The 15,363-nt window shown below is 40.0% G+C and overlaps 1 pseudogene; it reads right to left on the bottom strand.

The window, feature by feature from the left end:
- Positions 1–4,641: 4,641 nt before the first annotated feature.
- Positions 4,642–7,010, bottom strand: LOC118983234 (lamin-B2-like; annotated as a pseudogene).
- Positions 7,011–15,363: the final 8,353 nt, after the last annotated feature.

Below are 15,363 nucleotides of genomic sequence, written 5' to 3'. Positions count from 1 at the left end.
ATTGACAACATAGAAGGTTGAACCTCATAATGCACACATATATCAATGGGTCTGAAAAATTTCAATAATAACAAAAGGGAAATGTATTAATTAAATATTATACACCAAGAAATGAAGGCTTGCAAATACCTTGTCCAAAACAGCATGGCTCCTCTGAGATTTATTTCTTAATCTCAAATACACATACATTTCTCTCTAAAAGTTTTACTGTGAACAGTTGTTCAAAAATAAAACAGTAGTTTGTAAAAAATTATGTTGAAAATAATTATGTTGAAAATAGTCATCATAAGAAAAAGCACTTGCTATGTTTATTTTCAGTATAAATGTTATTAAAAAGCACACAAAAATCCGTTGCATTTCTATGGACTAAAAATAATCATGAAAAAACAAAAATTGAACACAATATTCAAACAGCTCCAAAGAAAATGAGATACTTAGGTATGCAGTTAATGAAATATACACAGAAATCCTATGCTGAAAATTATGAAATGCTATTGAAAAAACATCAAAGATGACCTAAATAAACAAAACTTCCATGTTCATATACTGGAATGCTCAATATAATTAAAGTGTCAATTCACCAAATTTACAGTTTTAACACAATTCTTTATCGATTTTCTGGTAATTTGAAGTAATAAACAAGATTATGCTCATAATTATGGAAAGGCAAAGAAAAAGTAAAGAAACCACTTTACTTACTTAAAGAAACCAGTCAAGACTGGTAAGATAGATGGAGAAGCCAATGTGCTGGGCCCACACCCATGTGTGGAGAATAAAGCGAAGGATATCTGTCTGTGGAGGTTACTGCTAAGGAGCAAGAAATCTCAGGCCCACAACAGCCCCCCTCACCCTAGCCCAGAGTTCCAATGTCAGGAGGAGAAGTCCCCATAACTTCTGGCTGTAAAAATAAACAGGGATTATAGCTGAGTGAAACAAAGGGCCTCTAGAGTCCCAGGCGCTCCTCTTCATGGGCCTGCACAAAGACTTGCTTGAACTCACTCACTCTGGGTTCTAGCACTACACAACAAGGACATATAGGAAAAAATCTTAGTTGGCTGGCATCCAGGCAAGAGCTGGAGGGGCAGCTTTCTCTCAGACAAAAGTGCTAGCAGAGGCCATTATTTCCTCTGAGCCCTTCCCGCACAGAGTTGACAAGTGGGTGCCATATCTGTGTGTACATCAACCCAGCTAATGTTACTAACCCACCCTCTGGGACCCCACCCAACTTGAAGACCCATACAAACCCTTTCCAGTGGCTTTTTCATACAAATGGTCAGGCTCGTCTCATGCTTCAGACCTACCTAAAACCTCTCATAATGCAAGCAGCATTTGGCCTTGGCACGCTGAGTATCTCTTGGTAAGTGGCCCTTGGCCTGGCCCTAGGGGCAGCTGGCCTTGGTTTGTAGCTTTGCCTCCCCTGGCCACCCCTAAGTGCAGCACAAGAAACAGTCATCTGTAGATGACTTTGTAGCAAATGCTGGGTGGTCTGGGTAAAAGCATAGATGGCAGCTGACCTTGACCTATAGCTCCCAGGAGGCCCTAGAGCCAGAAAATTTGGCAGACAGGTTCAGACCACATGAAAGCACCACCCAACCTCCTCCATAAGGACACACTAAAGGGGTGGACTAAGCAGGCTCCAGAACCCTGAGGAAATAAGTCCTGCTTTGTGGGATGGGCTCCCACATAGCTGGTCCTCCACAGTGGTAGCAACCAGTCTTACAGCTGATCAGCCTTGGGGTGAATTCCTCCACTGACATGCCAACAGCAATCAAGGCTCAACTACAATAGGAGGGTATACACGGCCAACATGGAAGGCACACTGGTGATGTCCACCTCAGGTGATCAGGGAGGCTGTGCTCCTGGATCCCATAGGACACCAACTACATAAGGCCATTCTACTAAGCCCTGGAGATGTAACAACTCTAACATAGAAACAGACATAAAGAGGCAGTCAAAACGAAGGAAAAATAAACATGTCCCAAATGACAACAGAATAAAACTTGAGAAGGAGAACTCAACAAAATATATACAAGCATCTACGATATTCAGAGTACAGAACGGTGGCTGTAAAAATGCTCAATGAACTTAGGGAAAGGATTTAGTGAGAATTTCAACAAAGAGATAGGAAACATAGAAAACATAGAAAGAATGGTCAGAAGAATGCAACTAAAGTTAAGAATCCATAACAGAAAATTAACAGTGAAAGAGATGAAGCTGAGGATCTAAGAAAAGGAAATAGAAAACACCCAATCAAAAGAACAAAAAAAATGAGGATATTAATAGAGGCCTCTGAGACAACTTCAAATATACCAACATTCACATCATGGGTGTGCCAAAAGGTAAAGAGGGAGCAAGGAGTGGAAAACATATGTGAAAAAATAATGATAGAACACTGCCCTAATCTATAGAAGGAAACAGACATAAAAGTCTAGGAAGTGCAAAGAATCCCAGATATGATGAACCCAAAGAGGTTCACACCAAGACCCATCATACTTAAAGATGTCAAGACTTAAAGACAAAGAGAGAATCTTCAAAGCAGCAAGAGAAAAGCACTTAGTTACCTGTAAGAGAAGTCCCATAAGATTGTCAGCTGGTTTCTCAACAGAAAATTTGCAGGCCAGAAGGGTTGGGAAAGAAGTATTGAAATTGATGAAAACTGAGGACCTATGACCAAGATTAATCTACCCAGAAAGCTATCATTTAGAATAAAAAGACAGTTAAAGAGCTCCCAGGCAAGAAAAAGCTAAGAGTTCATCCCTGCCAAATCAGTATTTCAAGGAATGTTAAAGGGTCTTCTATCAGAAGAAGGGGATACATTAATAACATGAGTAATAAAATGACAATAATATACATTTATCAATAATCACTTCAAGTGCAAATGATTCTAAAGTAACTTAAATCCATTAAAGTTCCAGTCAAAAGGCATAGGGCGGCTGAATGGATAACAAAGCAGGACCTTACAGATACTGCTACAGCGACTCACGTCACATCACAAACCAGGGAGGTCAAGTAGAGCAAGAGACACAGAGGATCCAGTGATGCCGCGTCTTGGTACTTGTCTGAAGAAAACCAAAACACTACATCAAAAGGACCTATGCATCCATATGTTCATTACAACCTTATTTATAATAGCCAGGTTATGAGAGCAACCTCAGTGTCCATCAATAGATACATGAAGGGGTGTGTATATACAATGAAATGTGACTCAGCCACAAAAAAAGAATGAAATCTTTCCATCTGCAACAACATCGATGGACCTAAAGAGTATTGTACTGAGTGAAATAAGTCGGAAAGAGGAAGACAAATGTCAAGTGATTTAATTTATATCTGGAATCTGAAAAAGAAAATAAATAAACAGCAGAGCAGAAACAGACTAATAGACATAGAGAATATTTTGTTTGCAGACAGGAGGGTGTTGGGCTATGGGTGGAAAAGGTGGAGGGATTAAGAAGTTCAGATTTTTACTTACAGACTAGTCACAGGGATGCAGAGCATAGCACAGTTAATAATATTCTAATAACTATGTACAGAGTCAGATGGGTGCTAGATTCATTGGGGTGATCACGTAGTTATACAATGTATAACCATTGGGTTGTATGCCTGAAAATAATATGATTTTGACTGTCAACTGCAATTGAAAAATAAAAAAAATCTGAAGTCAAGAAAAAAATAGCTAAACCATCTTTAAAAGTGAATAAAGTGTTAATAATTAGGTAGATTTTAAGACTTTATATTTAGCTACAGAAACCAAACTATGTGGCAGGATGGATACTGAGATCAATGGAACAGAATAGAGAACCCACATGAATGTCCTTCACTGAAATAGAAATTGACCCATGTGAATATGCTTCCCTAATTGTTAACAGGTGTACAAAAAAATTCAATGGAAAGATCACCTTTCAATAAATGTTGCCAAAGAATTGGATATCTAGGCAAATAAAGATACTTTTATGTCTCATAACTTATACAAAAGTGAACTAAAACTAAATAATGGCTTTGAGTGTGAAGTGTAAAAGTATAAAACTTTCAGGAAGAATAAAAACAGAAAATTACCTAGATCCAGAGGTAGGCAAAGGGTTGTTGGATATCACCTCCCAAAATCATAACTCACAGAGGAAATTTTGGTAAATTGGGCTGCATCAAAATTTGGTTTCTGAAAGACTTTGTTAAGAGGATATACACAATGTGTGGAACTATTTTGTTTCCTCAATATTCCTGAATATTTTGTTTCCTCAAAATCCACACATTAAAACCCTAATACCCCAGTATAGTTGTATTTGGAGGTGGGACCTCTAAAGAAATAATTAAAGTCACATGAGGTCAAACAGGTGGAACCCTGGTCCAAAGCATCAGAGTCCTTATAAAAAGAGACACCAGAGTGCTCACTGACTCCTGCCCTGAGAGGAAACAGTGCGAAGGCAACGATCTGTAACTCAAGGGGAGTGTTCTTACCAGACACCAGTCCTGCTGGCACCTGGATCTTGGGCTTCTCAGCCCCCAGAACCATCAGAAAATAAACTTGTTGCTTAAGCCACTCAGTGTGTGGTGTTTGGCATCCTTATCTAATATATGACATATGGAACAAAAGACTAGTACCTAGAATACTTAAAGAACTCTCAAAGTTTAACATAGAAGAACAAACTATCCAAATAGAAAATAGGCAATGCTGCCTGAGGCTGAGGTCTGCTGGGCCAGGCAGAAGCTGCTACTGTTGCAGCTAAAACTGATGCCAAGCTTGTGTCTGCACCCAGTTGCTCCTCCACCACCAGCTGCCTCCACTTGCTGTGGCCCAAGCACCCTGCCGTGGACACATTGCTACTGCTGCTCCAGGTGGCCTGTGAGATGGAGACCGGTGGAGACATGCCGGGGGACAGCTTCAGACTCTCCTCCTCCCCCTCCAGCAGTGTTTGATAGGCACTGATCTCCACGTCTAGAGCCAGCTTGATGTCCAGCAGCTCCTGGTATTTGGCCAACGCTCCACATTTCTGTTAGGAACCTGTCACACTCCCCTGGCCATGGCCTCCTCCAACTCTCTGATCTGGTCCTCAGCTGCACCAGCCTGCTTCTGGAGGCCGGAGAGATGGTAGTTGAGGGACTCGACCTGTGTGCATGTCTCCTTCAGCTCTTCACGGCCAGCACTGGTGGCCTTGTCATTCAGGTCACAGCTCAGCTCGGCACTGTCCAGCTTGGCCTCCTAGGCCTGCTCCAGCTCCAGCTTACAGAGCTGCATTTCTCATCAGGCTGGCTGCACACCTCCTCTAGTGCCTACGCCATCTTCAAGTGGCGTTCTTGCCGGTGGCAGGAAAACAACTTCAACAGGTGCCACTCTGCCACAGGCTTGTCTCCCACACCTCCTCAAAGATCTTTCAGAAGTTGAGCTCCTCCTATAGGCCCTGACAGCAGTTCTCCAGGTCCATGCACATCAACATCTACTTCTCCAGCCGATTCTTGGTGACTGCATGGCCACCCTCTGCCTTGGCCACCTGAACCTAAAGCTCAGCCACGTCACTCTCAGTGCCTCACTTATCACTGAGGGCAACAGCCAACTCTGCCTCAGTCTGGAGGAACAGGGACCCCAGATCCTTCAGGTGCCATGGGCCACTTCTGTGAGTTCACCATCCCTCTTCTTGGAGCTTTTGTTGGCCTCTTCCATCTTGGACCTATTCAAAAAGTAACTACCCAACCCTACCTCATAGTGTCATCATTCATAAATTAATCAGTATGATTTTTATAATAACTGAAAGTTTTGAGGTTATTAGCAGGTGATTACTTATATTAATCACTTTAATTTGGAGAATACATACCTAACTAATACTGAAATGCAAAGAACCACTCATACAAATAACATAAATATATATTACATTCAGAGTGCCTGGATAAAACACATAAAATACTTAAATTTTAGGTTAAAAATTTATGTAACCATTATCTCTGTTCTCTATCATTATATATGTATCACATAAAAATATCTGCACTTATGTTTGTATTATTGAACTCTGAGATGGTTAAAGACACACTAGGGAAGCAGTGATTAAAACGCCAAGCATCTTTGCTGTAATAGAATTTACATTAGAGTATAAAGAACTAAAATAAACTAATAAAGTAAGTAGGCTAGCTGCTAAGAGCCAGACAGAAAGAATAAAGCAGTGTCTGGTGGAGCCTTGTGAAACAGGGTGGCCGTCTCAGTGAGGTCCTTGAGCAGAGACCCAGAGCACAGGAGAAAGTGGCAGAATGGATATCTGGGGACAGAGCTCCAGGTAAAGGAAGGTTCTGCGGTCGTCAAGTGCTCAGGGTGTGGGGACAGCAGGTGGCACTAAGGCCAAGGCATAACATGGAGTTAGTAGAGGAAAATTAGATCAAAGGGGTGATTGTGTGTAGATATTATATGACCATTAGGCCAACCGTGATACAAAAGTTTGATTTTATACTTGGTGCAATAAGAAGTTTCTGGAAGATTTTGAGAAGGAGAGATAAAATCTGACTTATGTTTTCAAAGGATGATTCTGAACACTACATTGAGAATAGATTGCAATGGAATATTAATACAATTATTACTGAACAAAAACAGGGAGGTTTGGCTGCTTATCACCACAAAAATCAAACTTGTGAGGCAGATGCTAATGTAACAGGGAAGAGGTTTTATTCAGATGCTTCACAGTCTGGGAGAGTGACGGACTTCTGTCTCAAAGTTCATCTCCTCCACAAACCAAGACAAAAGGCAGCGTCCAGAGTTCCTGTTCCAGTTTAAAGTACAGTCCTTTGAAACTCACAGGAGGCTGCTAAGCAGTCATACAGGTAGCTTAGCTTGTCCCCAGCTGTTGTCCATTTCAGGCTCCCTCCTGAAGGCTGCAAATGGAGCTCACGTGACCACGGGACATGCAGCTTCTGGGGGCACAAGGTCACATGTTCCTGGGAGAGAGTACAACTGCAACACCAAGTGGGCAACAGAGCAAGAGAAGCTCCTACCTGGAGGCCATTAGCCATGCAGCTGCTAAGGCCACGTGGTCCATGCAGAGAACTGGCCAGTGCACTGCACCAGTGAAGGTCACCAGGCAGCAAGCCACGAACCAGAGAGCTTTCTTTGTTACCCTGGAATTATATTAGCCTGGGTATGGGATAAGCCAGGTGCTTCCTCAAAATGACCAATCAACTTCCCGAACTTGTTTATGCTTTGGATGGGTCCACCTCCCAAATAATCTCTTCTACCAGGCTAGACTGACAAACCTCTTTGGTCTAGCACCTCACCCTGTAGCACATTGACTTCTATGGTGCAGGTGCCTGCCTTCCTATGGCCCCACCCCAATCTGGTAACAAGAGAGAAAGGCAGTTTTCCTCTCCAATTACCTTGTTAGCTTCTCCCCAACTTAGTGTAAGAACGACCCTCTGCTTCCATCTTGGCTGATGGAGGAGGGTCCCCAGGGTTCAGAACAGACTATCTTCCCTGGTAACAGAATCAGAAAGAAATTAGGAGAAATTCTAATTCAAAGAAATTCTCTCTTTGTCTTTAAGTTGTAGTAATCCAAGCAGGAGATATCAGTGTGTCCTAGAGAGGCAGTCATAGACACAGCATGAAATGATGAAATTCCGTATGTTTTATATGTGAAGGAAGATGCAGTAGATGTGTATCTATGAGGAAAGCATACTTAGATATAACCACACTGACAGATATTGTGATAAAAGCCATTATGAAACTCAGTACAGTGGGTATAAAGAGGGAGTGTATTGGTCAAGTTCCCCTCAAAATTATATAAACTTATTTCACAAGTTTAACAAAAAGATTTTGATGGGAGAAGCCAGGGCTAATTTAAGAAACTGATAAGGAATGTTGAGGCAACCAGGAACTAACAACGATAGTAACCCGTTAACAGATCTGGGTCTGAATAAGAGAAAGAAGGAATAATGTTTGCAAAGGCCACAGTGAGAGCAGAAGACACAGAGGAGGGCCCCCATTCCCCTCTCCCTGTCTCCACTAGAGCTGCAATCAGAGTGGCATATGGCCACAGCCAAAAGTGTAGCTGAAAAAACGAGAGGTCAGAGGAGGAAATACAATTGTTCTATCTTTCTGCCTCCTAATCTCCTACCTGTGGTTCCCAGTTGTCAAACCCAATGAGAAGCCAATTAACCAGGGAGCCAGGATGAGCAGCAGGTAAAAGAGAACAGAAGGGCTCTGATGGGAGGAAGGGAGACTTACCAACAAGGGAGTGCCAGAAGCTTTATTTGGGGAGAGGAACACTCAAATAAGGTGTCACAAAGTTAGAGATAGTGCTAAATAACTTCTAAATGTGAATGAATACATGGAGAATAGTAATACATGTATTACATGTATTCATGCAATACATGAATACATGGTAGAGTCAGTGAGAAGTCAAAATGGTTGAGGTTAGCCTGCGACACCCAATTTTAAGAGGACAGACCATGATCTTTCCCATCGACATATGACAATACTCTTGTTTCATCAGAGCTTGGTCTAAGCATGTGTCTCGGCACATTTTTATTGTTTTATTAATTTTAAATATCATAGAGCATTCATGAATACATTCTCAATTGGAAATATTCAAACATTATATGAAACCCCAAAGCTCGCTTTGACCAAGCCCCCAATGTAAATCCTCTAGACACGACTATTAAACAAACATACAGAAAAGTTCTCTTCCTACCTCCACAAGTTTGTCCAAAATTCCCTGGCATGAGACTAGTAGATCAGAATATACAGATCACAGAACAACACAAACTCAAAGCACACCCTGTGGTATGTAAGATGTGAGTACACAACACAGTGCAAACTGTCTGTATTCTGGGAAATCTAAGACAATGAGATGTATTGTGTATGACTTTAAAACATAATTATCATATGAAGTTGTTGACACCTTTTAATGTGAAAATACAATAAATCACATTATTCTGAGTGGCATATGAATGGAACCTAGTTATTTCCATCCTTAAGAAGTTGGACATTAATTAATTTAGATAATTACCTTACACATATCTTGCCTAAAAATAAAATTCCAAGCATATAATTAATAATCATCTTCATCCTTTTAAATATTAAATGTCCTCCTCAGCATAATAAATGAGTAAGCTTTGCCTTTTCTCAAAACTAATTAAGACTTACATTACAAGGATTCACATTACAGCTTGAGTCTTATTTGAGGTGACATCACATGCCCTCGAAATGCATTTTTAAAGATGCAATGAGAAAATGCCAGCAAATTAAGGGTAATGCCTAATTGCTATTGACTAACCTAGAAAATATTCCTATTAAGAATATGTCCGAATTTGTGTGGAAGACATAAAAACACAAAGAACCAAAAGTTGCTTTAGTTACCTCAGCATACAAGTAGTTCTTATAGATAGAAAGAGAACAAATTGTATTTTTAAACTGAAGTCAAGGAGTAAGTGTTAAGATTTTTTACAAGAAACTGCGGGACCAGCCAAGCCATAAAAATGTGGGGACAGCAGCCTGCTATAAATTTTTCTGGCAGTGATGCCTGTGATCCTAATCCAAGTTACTGAAACCCTGTAATACAATAATAATAAAAGCAATATAGTGCGAGCACAAGGCCTTTCAGATTGATGACAAACTGGTGTCTTCTCCGAAAGGAACACACCAAATCAAATTAGTGGAGGGGAGATTAATAGAATTTCATCTATTTCTAGCATGGAGACTATAAGCTGTCTCATAAATTTCCTTTGTCCTGAAAAGGGATGGCTTGAACGTTTTTGAAGTTAAGTGCAAAATGACTATCACAAATGGCCTTCTCTGTTGTGAGGTGAAGTTACTGAGCCGGGCCTTAGTCGGGCAAACGTAGAGGAGCACTAACACCCTACCTCAGAAGGGCAGTACATCATGGTTACGAATTTTGACTCTAGGGCCAGAGGACTGGGGTTTGAATTCTGGCTCCACCACCAGCTAACTCAGTGACCTAGGACAAGTTTCTTAGTATTTTTATATCTCATTTGTATAATGGGTATAATAATAGCATTTTCCAGCTGATAGAGTTGCGAGGATTTATAGGATAAATACTGGACATGAAAAGTGCTTGCAACAGGATAACAGAAGTTTATATTATCATCTCTTCTCCCAGATACTACCCTTCAATCTCTATCTGACTGGCCACGGAAGAAGTGAAGGCAAAAGGACAAATGGAAAGCAGAACAGAGCTCTGCCGTCCAGGCTCACCTCCGGAAGTTCCAGGCAGAGGAAAGGAGACCTCAGTGTCTGCCGTGACAGAGGGTTTTCTGTACTCTGATGTGGAAATCTGGAATTTCCCGTTAGCACTCAAGCAAAGGTGAGTTGAATCCTTATGGGGATGAGATAAGCACTACAGCTCGGCCTAAATAGCCTGTTTTCTTTGTTCAAATACAAGAGTTATAATAATAACTCTTATGAATAGTTATTAATAATATATAATAATATATAGAGACATATGAGCCATTGAAGCATTAATCCTTCCAAACGAAAATACCCAACACTCTAGGCTTTTCACTGCCCATTTATTTTATTTAGTAAATCATATCCTATCTTCAAAGGCATGTGATCTGCTAAGTTGGGTTTTGTTTCTTTTATTTAAAATTATACAAATTCACTTTATGTGAGAACTTATAACTAATCTGAGGCAATTTGAGAACACAAGGGCTTCTTTAAAATATCATAGCATATCATATTTACATAGCATTGGTCTAAAACTACCTAGTGTCAAAACTAACATGATTTTTATGATGTTTCTGCATTTTTATTGTTGTTCAATTACAATTGTCCCCATTTCTCTCCCATTACTCTCCCATGTCCTACTCATCCCCCACCTCCCACCTACAGTCCTTCCCTGTTGTCTCTGTCCATGCGCCCTTTATAAATGTTCCTTGACTTGACTCTTCCCCCTCTTTCTCCCGTCACCCCCCTCCCATCTTGTCACTGTCAGTTTGTTCTTTCTTTCCATGTCTCTGGTCTCTATTAGAGTAGAAAAAAGATGCTGAGTATACCTTTTCCAATGTAAAGGGGCAGAGGGTGCAGATACAGAAATGGATAAGGACATAAGATAAAATAGCCAAAAACAAATTAATAGCACGATGAAGACCTGCCACAGATGTCACCCCTTCAGAGCCATTCTGTCTTGCCTTGTCTCATTTTTTAAGTAAGATCAAGTCTTCTCCAGGGCATGGCTTGTATGCTATACCGCCTTCCAGCTTCACTGAGTCCCTAACACTGCTCTGCCTGCACTCACTGCCTGCATGATCACAGAGAGCCTCGTCTCGAAGATTCCATCTATTCAATCCACACACTTCTATTTTATTCCTCACCTCTCTCCTTACTGGAGTCTTATGCCCTGCTGCCTATTTATTTAATATGATGATCTAAGGTGCCCAGTGCCTGCTAAAGTGAAATATTGACTTTTAGTTCTAGAGTAGACATTACAGTCCTCCATTGTTGGTGCTCTACCCAGTGCCCCTCAGAACCCTCTTACCAGCTTTGACATGCTTTGAGTCTAAAGGCTTATACTTGTAATTTTCTGTCTTAGTCTAATAGGGCTGACATAACAAAAATATCAGAGTGGGAAGCTTAAACAACCTAAATTTATTTTATCACACTTTTGGAGGCTTGTAAATCCAAGAGCAAGGTGCCAGCTGATCTGGTTCCTGGGGAATGTCCTCTTCCTGGCTTGCAGATGGTACCTTTTGGTTGTGGACCCACATAGTAAAGAGAGATCTCTTCCTCTTTTTCTTCTTCTTATAATCCACTAATCCCATCATGAAGGCTCCACTCTAGTGAACTCATCTATTGTAAATAATTTCTTGAAGGCCTCGGCCTCATCTCCAAAAACCATCATGTTAAGGAGTAGGGTTTCAGCGGGTATATTTGCAGAAAGAAATTGAGTTATAGCACCTTCTTAGAAGGAAGCTCTTAGGCTATTGGAATTGCTTGGAAGCCACAGGGAAACTGTAATGTCTGAGTTGATGTTCCTCTCCACTGGCCCCAGAACCCATGTGCCTAAAGGCAGGAGAACCCTAAGATGTAGATGCTCCAGTCCTTCCTTTGGATCAGGGACATCCTTTAGCCTGACATTAAATCCTTGCTTGAATTTCTCCTTTTCCTTTTCCTGATTCTTTCACTGCCCTAGTCTCTCTGGGAAGTGTTCCCTTAGCAAATTACTTGCACATGAATTTTAGTTTCAGCAACTGTTTATAACCTAAGACATTCCCATAGAACATTTTCTCTCCCAAGGGCTGACACTTCTCCCTCAACAACACCAGCAAGAAATCCTTCCTGTTTCTCAGCCTCCAGACCTCCTCATCATTCTTGACTTCTTTTTTACTCCATCTTAAGTACAATGCATCAGAAAGTCATGCTGGCTCTACCTTTAAAATATAAGCAAACACTTGCCTTTTCACAGGACTTTCACTGTTACCCTCTCAGTTGGGTGACCACATAATGTGCTGTCCTTGAAAGTGAAAGAGAATGCTACTAGTAATTGTGTGGTGACAACAGATACAAGCCAGGTCTCTTCCCAGAAAAATGGGGGGTGTGCTTCCCCTAATCTTAGTCCCATTTACCATCTCTTCCATTTGGACAATGGCAAGAAGCGTTTGCTTCAGTGTTGACCTACATCTGTTCTCTACAGAGAAGCAGAAGCAATATTTCAAAAATGCACATTGGGTCTTGCCACTGCCCTGCTCCAAAATCCTCAGTGTCTTCCCGTGACACTGGCCAAAATATTAACTCCTTACCAGTGTGTACTCGCCCTGTGTGGTCTGACATCTAAAGACTTCCCTGAGTTCCAAACACACTGAACTCTTTGATGTTGGTGGTGGCGGTGGGTTTTGTTACTGTTGTTTGTTCTTTATACTCTAGACACACTTTCAGGACCTCTGTACTCACTGTTCCCATTGCCTGAAAATTTTTTCCCAAGAGTCCCATGTCTTCTTCACTTCTTCCACTCTGGTACTAGCCTGTGGGAGATAAATCACCCACCTTCTCACTTCACACTCTGATCCTCTGTATTCTTTTGTAGCAATTATAATGACATGACCTATTCCTCTTTCTTTTATTTGTATTAGTGCCATTCCACTCACTAGGATGAGTTCATTTCAAAGTCTCACCTCAGTCCATGGAGGCTGGCACAGGGCTGGCGTTCAAAATGACCTGTGGAGTTCTGATAAGTCCCTCTCAAGTTTTAAATTCCACGGTGAGATTTACTTGTGGCCCTGGCTGATAAGGCTCAGTTGATTGGGTGTCGTCCTGCAAATTGATTCCTGTTCAGGGCGCATGCCTAGGTTGCTGGTTAGGTAATGGTCATGGCGCATAGGAAAGGCAACCAGCTGATGTTTCTCAGTCACATCAATGCTTCTCTCCCTCCCTCTTTCCCTCCCTTCCCCTCTCTCTCTCTCAAAAAAAATAAAAAATAAAATTATTTGCTTCTTTCTTTATTGCTTAAGCTGAGTCTTTTCAGTTTTCTAAAAAACTACATAGATTCTAAAATGTACTTCACCCTCTAATCCCTTTTCATTTTAGAATTTATTCAGTGTAATTTATTATTTGATGATTACTTTTAGAAACAAAAGGAATTATTCACATTTAAATGAATAAGAATTAATACCTGAAAATGAGGGTTTAAATATATATACTGCTTAATGACAACACATTATTTATAATTTCTCAAAAACACAATAGAAGCATTTTCTATCTTGGAAAATTTCTCCATTTTACCATCTTTCTGTCATAGTCTGAATGCATGGTTCTTCTATTCATAATAACATGCCTATAATGGCTAATATCTTTTAAATACCTGTTTCTGTCGAGTAATTTGAGCATGTGTAGTTCCAGGAAATGAGTTCTGGAAAGGTAGTCTAAAGCATTCCTTGCCAAAACCCTGAGAATTTACATAAAATATTGAGAACGGCTTTCCTGTATTCCCTCCCTCATTTATCCAACTCTTCATACCTCTTCAGAGCCTCTGTACCACAACTGCAGAAACTATTTCCATTAAATCTTTAAACATATTGAGGTGATGTCATCATACTAAAAAACACAAACAACTTTCTCCTGCCCAAGATATTTCCTTTAAACACTAATGTATTTATCTCTTTCCTTTTATATTTGAAAGAATGGAAGTGGAATCCCTAATACTTATTAGATGCTGAGGTGGTGCACCCCTCTCACAGTTTTAATGCTGCTTTCCATTTAAGATGTTAAATACCCATCCCCAGCTTGATTTATTTTTCTTCTATCTTAAACAATACAAGAATATAAAGAATATAAATATATTCTCACTTCAGTGAAAACATATGGAGTAATGCATGAAAATCTTTATGTTTAAAACCTGCAAACACCCATTCTAAGGAAGATGTCATTGTGAATACTTTGATGTATGTCCTGCTATCTCTTTCTTATGTATGCATGTATATATGCATGTATGTATGTTTACACATGCACATATTGGTTTACTTAAATGACATCAGACCTTATGTTTTTATCTATGACTATCTATGTCAGTGTAAATTTCTTTCTTTAGTATAATGGCTGAATAAATTCCATAGCATATATGTATTACAAGTTTCTCTATTTCTTTTTTTGTAATATTTTATTTATTTATTTTTAGAGAAAGAGGAAGGGAAGGAGAAAGAGTGGGAGAGAAACATCAATGTGCGGTTGCCTCTCATGTGTCCCCTACTGGGGACCTGGCCTGAAACCCTGGCCTGAAACCAGTGACCCTTTGCTTCACAGGCCCATGCTCAATCCACTGAGCTATACCAGCCAGCTCTCTATTTCTTTTTAATTTATAATTTCTAATTTACAACTACTGTGAAAATTTTGTGCAACAAGTATTCATGCAGATAAGTATTTTACATACATGTCTGCATGCTTGTACATGAGGTTCATAAAAATTAAATACTGAAGTATTACATGCAATTCTTATTTTGATATATCCTGTTAATCACTCTCCAAAAAGATTGTTCCAGCTTGGTGCATGAGAGGAATGCCTATTTCTTCAGCAATGTCTAATATCAATCTTTGCTGTTTGCCCATACAGGGCTTACCAACCACAGTCTTATGGTTGTTTTAATTTGCATTATTCCATCAACGAGTCTGTAGTCTACATCTTTAAACAGAAAAATAGGACATATTAATATCATTTTGATATTAATATAATTACTCTTAGCCCCCCTTCTTTTGAACAGCATTAACCTTGTTTTCTTGTTCTTCTCCCCACTCAATCCTACTTTACCTATAATAGTTTTGAAAGTATTTTCTTGCTTCAATTTCCAAGTTTTAGTTGTCTACTAGTTATGTAATATCTATACTATCTATACTATATAATACTCATATGTACACTTGATTTTTACTTACAATGTCTATAATTAATCATC

Source organism: Sturnira hondurensis, unplaced genomic scaffold, assembly GCF_014824575.4.
Source record: "Sturnira hondurensis isolate 20B ecotype Veracruz unplaced genomic scaffold, ASM1482457v3 Scaffold0000396, whole genome shotgun sequence".
NCBI lineage: Eukaryota > Metazoa > Chordata > Mammalia > Chiroptera > Phyllostomidae > Sturnira > Sturnira hondurensis.
The sequence above is the reverse complement of the archived record's forward strand: the minus strand, read 5'-3'. Positions and strand labels throughout refer to the sequence as shown.